General features: G+C 41.0%; 1 protein-coding gene across 4 annotated transcripts in view; it reads left to right on the top strand.

Annotated features, from left to right (window-relative positions):
- The window catches only part of EML1 (EMAP like 1), a 129,500-nt gene that overhangs the window by 47,411 nt on the left and 66,875 nt on the right, over positions 1 to 15,214 (top strand). The window lies entirely within an intron of this gene.

Genomic DNA, 15,214 nt, shown 5'->3' with positions numbered 1-15,214 from the left:
CTCAGAGGATGTGGGATTATTCACCTAACTGGTGCTTATTTTGGGGAAAATAAATCTGGTATCCTAAATATTGCTAAGAGTTCATAGTAAACTTTAAGCTCAAAATACCTTGTTTTGATTCGAGTTATTGCTTTCTAGCAGCAAAATTGCGAGCATTCGTAGTCTCGTATTTCATTGAAAATTGGCTGGCGGGTCTCTCTCCAGATTATAGTAGTGGTCTGGCTTTCTACTGCTGGAGTCAGGTTCATATTAAACTGCTTCACGACAGCAACTGCATCAAACGTGGCTGCCTCTTCTCTTGGAAGAAATGAAGAAGATAAATTTTACATGATTTTCTTTGTGGTGTGGCGCAAGAAAGGGACAGGTTAGCAGAAAATCTTAATGCGTGTGGACCTTGACATTGTGGGAGCAGTTTTTCAGGACATGACGAGTCATGCGTGTGGGCTGTGCGTTGTGTGGCGACGCTGTGTTCTCAGAGCTCTTCAGGAGAGAAAACTATGAATGTGTACGGGGGTTGTAGGCTAATAGCAGATGCCTGTTTTAGCTAAGCTTAATAAATATTTCATTGTAAGTATTTTTAAAAAGAAAACATACAGCAACATATTTCAAAGTTTATACTCTAACTCACTTGTAAGCAAGCTGTCTTCCTACCAAAATCCCTGGGCTTTGCTTTTCCAGCGTTCATGATAGTAGCATGCGTGTGGGAGCAGTAGGAGTAGCAGCACTTTCTGAATAGTTTAAATAAGCAGAGTAGCTCATTTCTGAGAACTGTCACTTGTGCTGGTTTTGTAACTCTGAGCACCTGTTATACTTGATGGAAATAAGCTGTATATATTTATGCTGTACATAGGTTTTAAAATCTTAGTTAATCCTTAAGTATTATGTTATAGAACGTGTTGCTGACGAGATCGCTTGCCTCGCTGTCATCTTGCTGTAGACAGTGAGCTCAAGGGCTGTTGTAAACTTGTATCATTCTGTGTTTATAAAAGAAAGTGGTTGAATTCAGAAGCCTTTCTTTTTATGAGTTAGCCTTCAGTGAGACTGTATTAGATGAGATGAGGAAGAACAAGAAAATCAGGCCTTTGAGTATTGCCTTGAGGTGATCAGATATTTCACACAGACACGCGTGACCCATGAGGAAAAAAATACAGATGGAGGATGCCAGTGAGGGTTTTGAGGTTGAAAGAGGAAAAGAAAATTGCTTTACAGGGAAGTAGAAAGCTCTTGCAAGTACAATGGGTAGTATGAAAGATGATGAGAAGTTGGGAGTGGGGCAGGCATAAAGAAGACCCAAACAGAGCAAGCAAGTGGTGGAGATGTGAAGGAAAACATGATTTTGATACAGGGTAAAGTGAAATACAGAAATGGCTGCTAAGAACTTGAGGTGATCATTGCTGTATGAGAGCGATGTTGAGAGGTTTTCTGTGCTGAGCATAGAAGAAAGGATTGATTTTAGTTTTGCAAATAAAGACATGATGGAATTTTCTAATGATCTCGAACTGAAGAAATGATAAAGAGACTGCCTGTATGTGGTGTATAGGAAGGGCTCTGGGTTCAGGAGAGGAATTCTGATTTTTTTTTTTTCCTTATTCTTCTTTACTCCTGCACAGATCTAATCTGCATGATTGTTTTGTAACCTATTTTAATGGCTTGCAATGTGTAAGAAATACGCTAAATGGAAAAGGAAGGGAAAGAAGAAAGAGGTGAGGAAAATCTGTTCATTTTGAGCTGCATGTCTAAAATCTAGGGCAAATATTTAGCACAGCTAGTTCAAAGACACCTACTTTCTTCAACTCTGTTTTACAGAACAGTAAGGGTAGAGTTGGCATTTGAGAAACGTGTTAATGAACGCAAGTGTCAGTCTGAGATAGCATCAAAGCAAAAAATATAAACTTGCAGTGTGATTTTAGGCAAGTTATTTGATTTTTGGTGCCTTGATTTCCTTAGTTGTAAACTTGGAGGAAAGTGCATAGCTACTTTGGAGGAGTTTATTGCATTCATTTGAAATCTCCCTCTTGATTTGCAGAGGACAGTCTCTTCAGATGCACAAAAAGTTTCGCTAGTTGCTGTGCCTGTTCTCTTTGTTTGTTTATTTTAAAGAAAGACACTAAAATAACTCCTCTTAATGCCTAAGGACAGGTCTGTACCTACATCTCACTTTCTAGGTAATGAAGAACACTTGGTTTATTTTGCATGTTGAGAAGTAAAGCTTGAATGGTATTAAACATGCCTGGTTCTAGATACCCTCCTTGGTATTGATGTAACTCCTATGTAGTTATAGAATCATAGAATCACAAAATAGTTTGGGTTGGAAGGGACCTTTAAAGCCCATCTAGTCCAGCCCCCCTGCAAGGAGCAGGGACAGCTCCAACCACATCGGGTTGCTCAGAGCCCCGTCCAATCTGGCCTTGAATGTTTCCAGGGATGGGGCATCCACCACCTCTCTGGGCAACCTGTGCCAGTGCTTCACCACCCTCATTGTAAAAAATTTATTCTTAATGTCTAATCTGAGTCTACCTCCCTCTATTTTAAAACCATTACCCCTTGTCCTATCACAACAGGCCCTGCTGAAGAGTTTCTCCCCGTCTTTCCTGTAGGCCCCCTTGAGGTACTGGAAGGCTGCTGTAGTTCTTAGGTAGAAAGACATTCTGTTTACTGCAGTCAGTCAGGGTGTTAGTAATGTGTTACCTAAGCTGAAAGTAAAAGTGGTGGAACACTGATAAGGCAAGATAGTGTTAAGGTTTTTAGTGTCTGCTTAAAAACTGATGGAGAGAACCATGCTGGACATGAAACCCTACAGGACAAGGCACATAATGGAATTATAGGCAGTGCTCATCTCGCCACCAGCTGATTTATTGAGCTGCAGGAGTGATCAGTAGGGATTATAGGCAGATTGAGGAGGCATGTAGGGTGTGGGCAGAGGTTCGTGAGTCCTCTGACCACAATTCCCTATCTGTTTATAGCCGTAATGATGATCTAATGAACGTGGCCTGCACCGCAGTAATGGCTGTGGGCAGGATTCTTAGTAAAGAGTGAAATCTGTGATTCCTGTGCTCTGCAAAATGCTTGTGTGGACTAAGAGAAGAAAGTGAGAATTTATCCTTGATTCATTTGCAACTTGTAGCATCTTTTTAATATCCTTCACTTGGCTAGTGGGAAAATCGTAGCTGTCAAATGGCCATTTCTGCAGCCATGGATGCCTTGTTTGACAGAAACTTCAAATTTAGAATCTCTGAGTAGAACATAAAACCCCCGTAAAACAAATTCTTTCTTAATGAAATTGATTTCTTTGGCAAAGGATTCCATAACACTAATTATAGTTCTGTTTAACTGATTACCTGAAGTGTAATTGCTGGTAGAAAAACTATACTATAAACTCAACTATATTAACATTTATTTTTTTAAAAAAAAGACAGAATAATAAAAAAACCCTAACCTCTTAAAAAGTAACAGTCCTTTTTCACTTCCTCCCTCCCCCCAAAATCACAAAATCATATTATTAAGATTTTTGACAGGTGATAGTTTTGATAACTGTTAGTCACTGTTTCTTTTAAGTAATGAAAAGTGAATTGTGGAAATCAGTTAATATGCTCGTTTTGGTCAATTTATTTGCAGTTTGAATCTCCTGCTTCTGTAATTATCCACCATTCCTGAAAATGAATTGGATATATGTGTGTTTTCTCTCTAACCCATGTACCTACAAGTGGAGTGGTGCCCTGATGGTGAGGAAGTGAACTCCACAAACAGGAAACCTTTATGGACAGTGTTATCCTGGCAGTCGGCTCTTTCCCATTTGGCTCTTGCGCTTCCTCTCCCTAACCTTCCGAAATACAGCCAGTTACCCTCTTCCTACAGCTGGACCAAAATTGCACAATGTAGGATGGGCTAGGGAAAGAACAATGGGAAGCTGAGCCTTATAGCTTTCAGGTCACTAGTTCAAATCTGTGGAGGGTTGGAAGAGACTGTAATTTCTTTTACTGTGATCACTTCCTAGGAATAATGCAAAGTGAAATTGGATTTAATTTGGTTCTCGCTGGGCAGATTCACGCACTGTTTATATGAAAAGATGTTGCAAGCATGTTCAACAAGATGTTGCAAACATGTTAATAGCATTACTCGCGTTTGTTGTTTTTCTCAATAGCCTGTAACAACAGAGAGAGACAGATAAACCAGGCTTTCTCATGTTTCATCTCTGGACCTGTTCTCTCCAGGATAGCAGCATGTTTTGAGTTCGGGAGTGGAGGAGATGCCCTGCGTGAAGCTTCTATCCATTTTGTAGGACAGTTGAAGATTTTATTACCCAGAATTACTTGGACAGCACTTTCTTCTTTTTTCTTTCATTGAGATTTGTTCTGGCTCTTAAAATAAAATCCTTACATGTAATGCTGGACTGGAGTCTACATTAAGTGTCTGATTTACACATTTTGGAGCTATATAGAATATGAGTTGATTTTTTTTTTTTTTTAATTGACTTGCTTCTAGAACTTATTTTCTTCTGGAATAAAGGGGAGGGGTGGCACACAGAAACATGTTTTTTGGTCTGTGCACTAATTGAATGCAGAATAAATCAGTACACTATGAAATAAATATGACTTGCTGTAATGGACACTTTCACAATATATATTGTTAGCCTATTAAAGCTCAAAATGTTATTTTTAATAAGATACTATATAAGTAAAATGAATTTGTTGCCCTTTAATTAGCTATGTATTTCCAAATCATTAATTATTAAAGCTTGTTTTAGTCATGGCTAGCATTAATTGTAGTTACTGGAATTAACATTTTTCTTTGCTTTTTTTTTTTTTTTTAACTAAGCTTTTAAAAAGAAATGAAAATCTAGACCAGCCATGAGAGAATCCTTCGCTAATAGTCAAACCTCGGTAGAGAATCTGTGTCAGTGTTAGCAGTATGGAAAGAAACTACAAGTATTTTTAATGAATAAAACAACATACAGAATTGCAAATTAAAGCATTGGGCTCTCAGCAGAAAAAACATGCTTTATCTGATCTTCAAGGAGTTTTTAAAAAATTTAGTAGTACTTTACAAAGCTGATAAAATATGTGTTTTAAGTTCTAATTAAGAATAGTAAAACTCACATTCTTTTACTGAAGCTTAAACCACGTGCAAACAAGTCAAATAAGGATTCAAATTATATTAGAAGTACATTATTAAAAAGCGAATACATGAGGAGGCAGTGAGGGAGTACGCCAGTCAGTGACATACATTTTAATAGGTTTTACCCTGACTTCCCGCCTGTTTTTCTGTTCCTTAGAAATTTGAGATGAAGATTTTAAAGTTCTTTTGTCAAGAGAAGTTTTTCCAAGCTGTAATGAAGAACCTGTCTTTTGATCATTAAAATCTCGAGGAAGATGTGAGAGAATAAGTAGGAAGGTTGTGTGAAACGGTATAATGACTATGTTTTTTGTGGGGTGCTTGCTGTTTGCAAATGACGCTAATTGGGCAACCATAAGGAATCGTGAAAGCTTAGAGGGGGTGCAGAAGGAACTATGGATGATGCTTTTCTTCCATGAAACACAATTTAAAATGTTCATCCATTACATAATTAAAATGTGGAAGTAGCTCCCTGAGGTTTTTTAGGGAGGTGACGTGGGGATAATGATATGTTAACATGATTTCACTAAATTAATTCTTTGGAAAGTAATTAAGTGTGATTGTCCACACTCCATTACTTCCAAAGAGTAAAATCTGACATGGTCCATCATTTTCTTGTCTTGCTTTGAAATGACTGATTATTGAATAAATAGAATATACTTGTTTGAAAACTAGTATTGGAGGTCTCTAGCAGTGTTTTTAGATATTGTGGAATCTAGCAACTAATTGCCTTTTTGGATTTAAAATCGAAAGTAAACACTTCATTGTGATAAAAGCAGTTTACATTTTGTAATAGGATGGACTCAGTATTTGACTGGAAACTTATATAAGTTTTCTGCAAACAGGAGAGAAGAAATATTTTCTGGTTTTATGTGTAACTTTGATATTACATTGCAGGTCAATATATGAAACATTGCTACTGCTTGTAGTCATCTGAGAATTGTGTGTGAACTCGTGCCTAAGCTGAGCTTAAGTGAGGTTCCTAAGATACAGACTAGATGAGCACATTTCAATGCGTAAATAGAAAAGATAAAGAAACAGGCATTGCTTCAAGCTAGCAAAGGCAAATATTTTTTAATGAAAGCTTTGTAGAGAACCTTGTATTTAATGAAAACTTGATGTTTCTTTTTGTTACAACTGTGGTGAAAAACACAATGAACAGAACCAGCTTTTGAGATTTCCTGCTGCAGCTCCTGCACACCCAAGTGAGGATGACTGGCCAGTGGTCCCTAGAATTTCTGTGAGGCTGCGGAAAGTTTGTGTACCCTGAAGTCAGCAGCATTAGGACCTGCTTTTAAAAGTTGGTTTTTTTTTTTTTTTTTTTTCCCATGAGGAAAAAAAAAATCATACCTGAGAAGGATGCTGACAGTTTCATATTTGTTTTATGTTTACTAAACCCACTAAAACCACTCTGTCACTTCCTTTCTCCTTCCCTGTCCAACATTTCCCAAACTGTTTTAGACAGACCTGTTGCTGCCTAGAGAGCATCCTTCCATCTCCTAGGTGGAGATGTGGCTTTGAGCAGCTTGCAGGGTCTGGCAGACGGGTTCTCCTCCTGACCCTGAAGTAAGCACAGCAAGTTTAACATGTTACGTGATGTGGTCCTACCACTCGATGTCCGATGAATTGCATGGCGGAGGATGACTTCTCGGAGGTGAGCGAGGTCTGCGGCTAGGTGGGTGGTCTGGGTGGCTGGTCCGCAGGGGTCAACGGGGTCTTTATCTAAACTGATAAAAACCTTACAGGCATTAGCATATCCTGAGACTCAGGCCAGTCTTTATTTAAATCAGTGGCTGCACTTGTGCTTTTTTTGCTTTACATCTTCCAAATATAGGCCAAAATAATAGGGCAGTGACAGCCAGGGCTACGCTCAAGTGATCTGAAAAATCAGGCCATCTTTTTTAGGTTCCTAACTGTGAACCTAAAAATTGTATTTTGAATTGAATTTAGAAATTGAATTTCAGGAGTTCATGTGCATGGATTATATGAGGCATGGATATAAAGCATATTTAAAATAGCTCAGTGGAACACAGTAAACAATCCCTGATGTGATTTGGGGTAAGAGACAAAATCCTGGTGCTGTGCAGCTGATCAGAATGTGGCCGTGGACTTCAGCAGGACTGCGATTTGAAACTCTGAAAACGCTCATGGCAAACCCCAGTTGAGCCTAAGAAAATGAGGATTCTTAGAAATATTGGCTCTCATAGTAAAAAATGTACGCCACTGTAATTTAACTAGCTCTGTATAAATGCCGTGCACGGAGGTAGGTGTGAGGGCAGGATTTTTCTTTTTCTCTCTTTTATTCTAGACAGTGTGTGTGTGAGAGAGAGATCCCTGTGGTGGCTGTATTTCAGTTTGGAAATAAGTAATTTCCTCTGTTCAGATGTTTTAATGAACTAATTAGGGATCCTTTGGGACAAAAGATTTTATACATATAATTTTTAAGTTAAGCTTTTATATGTTTTGCAAGGCTCGAGGCCTTTCTCTACTGAGAAGTGAAAAAAGATCCATTTTTTAAATTCGGGGTTTTGGTGTGTGGTCTGGCAGGCATGTAGGCTGGGGTCAGCTACCTGTGGCATACAGACAAACCTTTTCTTGAATGGCATGCTGCAGGATCTGCCGCTGAAGGGCGGAGTCCTTTAAAAGAGGTGTACGTATGATGCGCTAGCTCAGAGGTGCTGTATTTTGGCTCTACGTCTACATTAGCAGGAAGTGTGGGACAAGAGGAAGAAATCTGTAAAGCAAAACAGTTGGCGGCGAGGTATCTGTATGTCGCTGCGTTTACCGTGACCGAGCTCTAGTCTGGTGCCATCAGCACGCAAGCCCTCCTGGTTCTCTACTGGAGTGCAGTTCCAAGACTTGGCCATGTTGTAAATGAAAGAAAGATGAGCGGTGACAAACATTGCATGAGCACCCTCCAGGTCCAAACTGAAATATGTAGAGGGAGCATCATGAACAAGTCACCACAGGACTCCTGTTGGGCTTGAGCTGTAAGATTTGTTCACAGTTGTTTATCAAGAAGCTTATTGTGGGCACTGATCACATTCAGAACGGAAAATTAAGAACTCGTGGCCTCTTTTGAGCAAAGATTAATAGATTGAACAGAACTAAAATCAAGGCTTGACATTTGTGATGGTTCTGCTTTATTGAAAGATGGAAACCCAGTCATTTAAAAGGGGGTGGCTGTGGGTGTAGCAGTCTGCCTGGCTCAATGTTTCCACTCTTGTTTTTAAAACTGAACAAACAAGATGCAAAAGGTAGAGGGGTTGTTTGTTCCCCCCACCCCAGTATGATTGGTTACTGTATGGTGGGTTTTGCTTAGACTTTTCTTTTTTGTTGCATTTGACAGATTGTTATCTGAAAGACTTAAAATAAGTACGTTATCTGAACGTTATTGTTATCTGAACAAAATATTTCTATCATATCGGTAATTTTTCAGAACAAATTTATAGCTGAATTAAATTATTGTTTGTCTGAACTGTATTTCAGCTTTCTTTTATGACCTGCATGCTTTGTTTTGGTTTTTGAAAACAGGTAAGAAACTCGTGGGATTAAATGTTCAGCTATGGAATTGAAAAATGTTTGCTGTTGTGTTAAGCGAATGCTTTATAACTAGAATTCATGGAAGCTGGAAAATATGTTTGTTGGTATTGTCTCCCGAGAGCAATATATCTATGTTTACTCATCTTTTGTGGAGTTCACAGTTGTAAGGCATTAAGGTGAAGCTTTACAGCAGTGAGCAAGAGCAGTGCGGTTTATTCCAGCATTGTCTCATGTGTAAGTTATTTGAGAGATTCCATTCGTCAGCTGTCATTCCTAGATAGGGTGCTCTTGCTGGGACCCTAACCTCGTACATGAAGACGTACCCCTGGGTGATTGATATGCTTATTTTTAAAATTTCTTTAAAGAGGAGGAGTAAATACCAGAGCAACCTACCAGTTTTTTTTTTTTTCTTTCTTTCTTTTCATTTAGTTTTTCCCGGGGTGGGGACGGGGGGCGAAAAAGGGTTCTTTCGATACATCTGCTTCTTTTCATAAAGTTTGCTTGGTTTCTGATGCATATTGATGTAATAACATAATTCTAACTACTAACTTTGAAGACAAGTAACACTATGTAATAACGTTTCAAATTTTCAAATAAATGAAATAATACAACATAACATAGATGGGGGGAGGCTGTAGAAGAGATGATGAAGATTACAGGGTTGGTGCTTTGGGTGTTATGCAATAAGTGGGTGTATAGGGTTCCTTAGGAGAAAGGTTAACAAACCAGAGAGCTGTGGGAGCTGGAAGATAGTGGTATAAAATTCAGGAGACTCAAGTTAAGTGGATTCTGGTCTTGGGTGCAAACCGGGTGCCCCCTCAGCCATCCATTCCCATTTCTAGGCTACAAGAACTCAGGCAGATAAGCTGACGTACACAATGCTGCTGCTGGGGGAAGGTCTCGCTTCCCCTTCCCTCTCTTGCTCTCTGGTTTTACCCTCTCGACAGCTGACAGAGTAATTTGTCAGAGTTAATTCAACATGCTAACCTGACAGAAAAATCTACGCAGTGTTTGTGTGTGGTACTTTGTTTTTGCTTTTGCTGGGTTAGTTTTCTGCCAGGCTGGAGAATTAAATCAGCTTCCAGAGGCAGCAAAAGATAAATGATAAGAGTAGCGGGTGCTGCAGACAGTCTGGGGGCTTCCAGGTTGGCCATTGTGTCATGTGGAACTGGACCCTTGCTTTTGTCATTGCAGCTGCTTGTGGCACCATGTGTTGCACGGCATCGATAAATTAATCCAAGTTAGAAGTGATACCTATCTGCTTTGTGTTGCAGCAGGTAGAAGCGATCCTCTTTTTCTGTATTGTGCCAGGCATAGTGGTGGAGGCAAAGTTTTAGAACAATGTGTAAGGCAGTACAAGCAAGAGGCAGACGGCTGCTAGAAGGCTGTAATAAAGAGGAAAAGTACTTTTTGACTGCTACAAACATGATTTATAATTGAAGTAAAAGTTCATAGAGGTGGAAGATTACATGTGCAACATAAATTTCATTTTCAATCCAGTTACCCATTCAAAGCGGAGTGGACTAACATAAATATTTTACCATAGATTCCTGCATTTCTTTGGTGAATGTTTAGCTTTCATGGTTGCTTTAATATATATCTGTGTGTGGGTTTTTTTTTTTTTTTCCTTTCTGGAAGCTGTGAATCTCAATATTTTTTGTAGTTCTTCTGTTCTTTACAGAATATGACATCACATTTGATTAAAAAAATGTAAGAGCCCTAGGCACACAGGTGTACTCACAATATTTTTATATACAGAAATGTTAATTCCTAATTGCATATCATCTACTTTTTTCTTGCCCTTTCAAGCTCTGTAGCTATGTATTTCTCAGATTTTCTTTTGTACTTTTGAAAGCAAAGCATAATTTCTACCAAAAGAACAATTTCTTCTTCCTCATATCGCCTTTCTTGATAACATACTGGTTTCAGGGGCACGTTGATCAGATTATTCCACAACTTTGCAGGAAAAGACATACCCTAAAAATAGAGCATGAATTAATCTGTTAGAAACATCATCAGTGTGATGCTGCCCCTCAGTTCTCAGCATGAACTCTGTATGACTGCGGCTGAAGCATTTCTCTTGATTACAGCAGACTTGGTGCAAGGGGAAGAGGAAGATCTGCAAGATCTCTGTGCATTGAGGAATTTAAACAAAAATGCTCTTGCAGGAGCTAGCAGTCATCTTCACTGGTCCTATGTAGGAAGGTGTCGTAGTTCAGCCCTGATCGGGACCAGACTATGCAGTCTCTCTCTCTCACTCCCCCCACCCTCCGAGAGAATAGGGGGAGATGATATAAGGAAAAACGGCTCGAGGTTTGAGATAAGGACAGGGAGAAATCCTTAAAGTTACCGTTATGGGCAAAACAGACTTGACTTGGGGAAAACTATTCATTTATTTCTAAAACTAGCAGGAGAATGAGACAGGGAACAAGATAACCTCCCTCCACCCCTCCCTCTTCCCGGGCTTAGCATTATCTCTACTACCTTACCCCCCTTGAGTGGCACAGGGAGGAAGAGGGAATGGGGGTCGCGGTCAGTTCATCACACGTTGTTTTACGCTGCTGCTTCATCATCGGAGGAAGAACTCCTCGCATTCCTCCCCTGCTCCTTTGTGGGGTCCCTCCCATGGGCCACAGTCCTTCACGAAACTGCTCCGGCGTGGGTCATCTCTTCCACGGGGTGCAGTCCCTCCAGAACGGTTGCTCCAGCGGGCCCTCCATGGGCTACAGCCTCCTTCAGGCCTCCACCTGCTCCAGCGTGCGGTCCTCCACAGGCTGCAGGTGGATCTCTGCTCCTCCGTGGACCTCCATGGGCTGCAGGGGGACAACCTGCTCCACCACGGTCGTCAGCACGGGCTGCAGGGGAATCTTGGCCAGGAGCCGCATTACTTCTCCTCCTTCTTCACTAACCTTGGCGTCTGTAGCCGTTCCTCACAACAGGCTGGCAGATGCCTCTCAGGATCCTTTTTATGTCTTATTCACATCTCATCTCCTCTCCACTTCTTGCGGCCGGACTGGGCCGAGCTGGGCCCAGTTGGCTGCCCGGCGGGAGGCCTGCAAGGCCTACAAGGCTCGCGCCCCTGCTCAGCTGCTTCACATCTTCTCCCTTTTTTTTGTGTGTTTTCCCCTTCTTAAATACGTTATTGCAGAGGCGTTATCACAGGACATTCAGCTACCAATTGGCTCGGCCTTGGCCAGCAGTGGGTCCACCCTAGGCCTGGGCGAGTCCACTGAACAAAGGGGAGCGACTTCTAGCAGTTTCCTACAGAAGCTGCCACCTTAGGCCCCCCCTCACTAAACAAAACCAGAACAGAAGGTCTGGCTTAAGAGCCTTGTACTAGAGAGAGCAGTTGTGTGTCCTGTTTGTTTACGCTTCCAAGAAGTTGCAGTAAGCCTGAAGCAGCTCCAGTGATTCCTGCGAGGCTCTGTAGGATATTGTGAAACTCAGAAACCATTTGATTGATGCTGGGTTATTAACTCTGGTAGCTGTGACTCAGAAGGTTGTGAGATTTGTGTGCATGTTGTTCCAGGAGGGTGTCACTTCAGGGTTTTTCTCCTTTCTCGTTTTTATTTTTGCATTTTTAATTTCAAAAAAGTGTTTAGCCTCAGGGAGCCTTCTAAATCTCAGCCTTTTACTGCCTTCCTGAATTGCTTCTCTTGGTTTAAGTCTCTAGGCATGTGTGATGTGAAGCTTTGAAGTAGCTGCTGCCTGGCTGAAGCCTCTCTAGGGACAGGGAGAAGGATAATCAAGTTCATGCTTTTGACAATTTTTTTTTCTTTCCAGCATGTAGATATTGTAACAGCTTAACACAAGACACAAGAATAAGTGAAATGGCTGATTTTTAGTTAAGACTCTAAAATTACAGAATTGTAAAGACTGTGTATCTTTTGTGATTTGGTTTTAATTTGGACAATTGCTAAAATCAGTGGTCAGGAAAACCACATATATTTTTGCCAGAGTTTTAATATCTAGTGTTATGACTTGGTTAATCCATGTAAGAAATAGAACGTGAGATTGAAGGGGGAGATATTTTGTTACAGCCCACTTTTCTTACGTGATCCATGGACCACTGACAAGTACCAGAAAAGATGAGGAAAAATATGTGGATAAACAACACAAGCTTTTGGATCTTTGTAATTCTGGTTCTACATAGTGTCTGCCAGTCCCATACTCAGCTCAATGAGCAAACATTAGCAAAGTCCATGGCAGTCTGTACCCCAAACAGCAAGCACAGGAAAAACCTCTCTGCCTTGACCTTTCCTAGCGAGGCTCTTCAGATGCTGTCTCAGCACTGCTGATGTACTTCCCCCAGGAATACATCAAAAGTACATCTAGGCCACCTTCTCCTGGCTATTCCTAACTTTTTCCAGTCTGGCTCCTTTAAAAAGAAGTGTCTTGAGGGAGTGGGTTGGAAGTAGGACAAATACATCAGGGAGAAAAAAAAAAAGCACTGTTGCAAACATCTTGACTTTGGGGTGGGTGAAGTTCTTTTTTCTTGGTTGTTCTTAGCCGTGGCATGGGGCACTCCCTGCACCATATGGTAGTATCATAACTAGATTTAGTGTTGTCTGAAACATTGATGGTGATTTAAAAAAGAAAATCGGTGTTACACACCCATTGCTCAGTTTACCAGGCTGTCTGGGTTGGACTGCTGTAGAACCCAAGAAGCATGGGGTCCGTTTTGGCTGTAGCGTAGGGCACAAGCCCCGTTCAACAAGGGGAGTGTGCCCCATGGCACTCTGCAGAGGCACCGGTTCAGACCTTAGTTTATTTCGTTAATTTGAACTGTTCCGTTCTGGGTTGAGCAAGGCAGCTTGTTGAGGTTCTGGATCAAAGTTGTTCATTCTGTCCTTACTGATCACTGATGTTCAACAGAGTGAAACCTCATTTTGTAAGCCCAGGAAAAATAACTTTGTTGTCGTAACTTCTGCGCACTGTGGGAGCTTTGTCATTACTGTAAATGTAGTAGTAAGTTTTTTAGTAGAAACTTCATTTATGTTAAAGAATAGTGTAGATTATGTGTTTTTACTTGCAGTTTATTGTAGCACCTTTTGTTCTGCTGCATAGATATTCAGTTTCTCTTTGTATATAACCATTTGTCATACTATAATGAAATGTTAGACCTGGTGGAAAATTTAAAACCATTCTGTCCTGGAAACAGCAGTTGAGTGACTCCCCTGACAAGTCAGCAACTTGCACGGTTGTGAAATCTTTCGTCTTTTTTCCAGTTGCGACCGGGAGGGATTGACATGTTGTTGCTCTTACGAGCCCCTGTTACCTGTCCTTGAGCGAGCGATGGTTGAGAGCTGCATACTGAACCTCAGTTATCGCGTGTTGCAATTGGTGTAAGCTGAATTCCCACTGCTACAACTGTGGGAGTGGGAATGTGCAGCAGTGAAACGTGTGGCAGTCCTTCAAGGCTCCTCCCAAGGGTGGCTGGCGTAGGGCGCAGAGAAGTCCAGGGGATTCTTCTGACCTTTTGTAGGCACAAACCTTGAGAAACAAATGAGCATTGTTAAAGTGATGCCTTTCAGAACTTTTCAGCTTGTTTTTTTTTTTCTTATGATAAAAGTAGCAGCTTAAAAAAAAAAAAAGCTTTTGACACATTTGACAGACTTCCACATGATAATTAGGTAGTAAAATGAAGATGTGAGTTAGGAAGGCATCAGATATGAATGATATGCAAGTTCTCATACATTTTTCTTCAAGCAACATTGTTGCGCTGAAGATGAAGCCCTCTGAACAGTTGTGTAAAGCAGAGGTTTTAAAGTGAAAAGGAGTTGTATCCATTTGAAATAATCCAAGAGAAGCTGGAGCAACCTGCTGACGCTCTCATTTCTATTTCTGAATAACTCCTTTGTCTAGGTAAGAGGTTCTTAGTACATCATATTATGCAGATAATTTTAGAACTGTGTGCGTTAGCTTCCAGTTGCACCCAGTGTCTTATTTAGTCACTTTCAAATTCACTTCTGGAATAATAACCTTTTTCTTGCACTGGATGTTCTGAGAATTACCCGTCTTGGTAACTTGCCCTTTGCATCCTGTTGATGGCACAGGAAACAATGACTGAAAGAGAAGATGGTTTCTGTAGTTTGTATCAAGGAGATGGAGGAACGAAGAGGAGGAAAGATGAAGCAGGGCTTTGACACAGCTCTAGCCTATCAGTTAGTCCAAAGGGAACAAAGGGAAATGGGTTCCCTTTTCGTCTTGCACATGCGGAGATAGGTGCAAGACAAAAGAAAATACATGGCATTTAGTATTCTTGTAGGATTTTGAGACATCCAACTTAATTTAGCGGCGTATGATCAGGTGGGAGCAGAATTTGGTACCGGTAGTGGCAACTGCCCTCTCTCCTTCTGCCGTGTTTCTGGCTGCATGCTTTGGGTTTTGTGCATGTTCTGGGTCCTGTGCCTGCTGGGAGCCTAATTCCATACTTGCCAACAGCACACTGGATCCCAGCTCCTTCCTGTGACAAGCTCCTACCAGCTGAAGCCCCCAAACTCCTGGCCTGGCAGCGCTGGCAGCTCTTTGCAGTAACTGCTGGTGGGAGGCGCTCGCC

Source organism: Chlamydotis macqueenii, chromosome 5, assembly GCF_036417535.1.
Source record: "Chlamydotis macqueenii isolate bChlMac1 chromosome 5, bChlMac1.mat, whole genome shotgun sequence".
NCBI lineage: Eukaryota > Metazoa > Chordata > Aves > Otidiformes > Otididae > Chlamydotis > Chlamydotis macqueenii.
The sequence above is the reverse complement of the archived record's forward strand: the minus strand, read 5'-3'. Positions and strand labels throughout refer to the sequence as shown.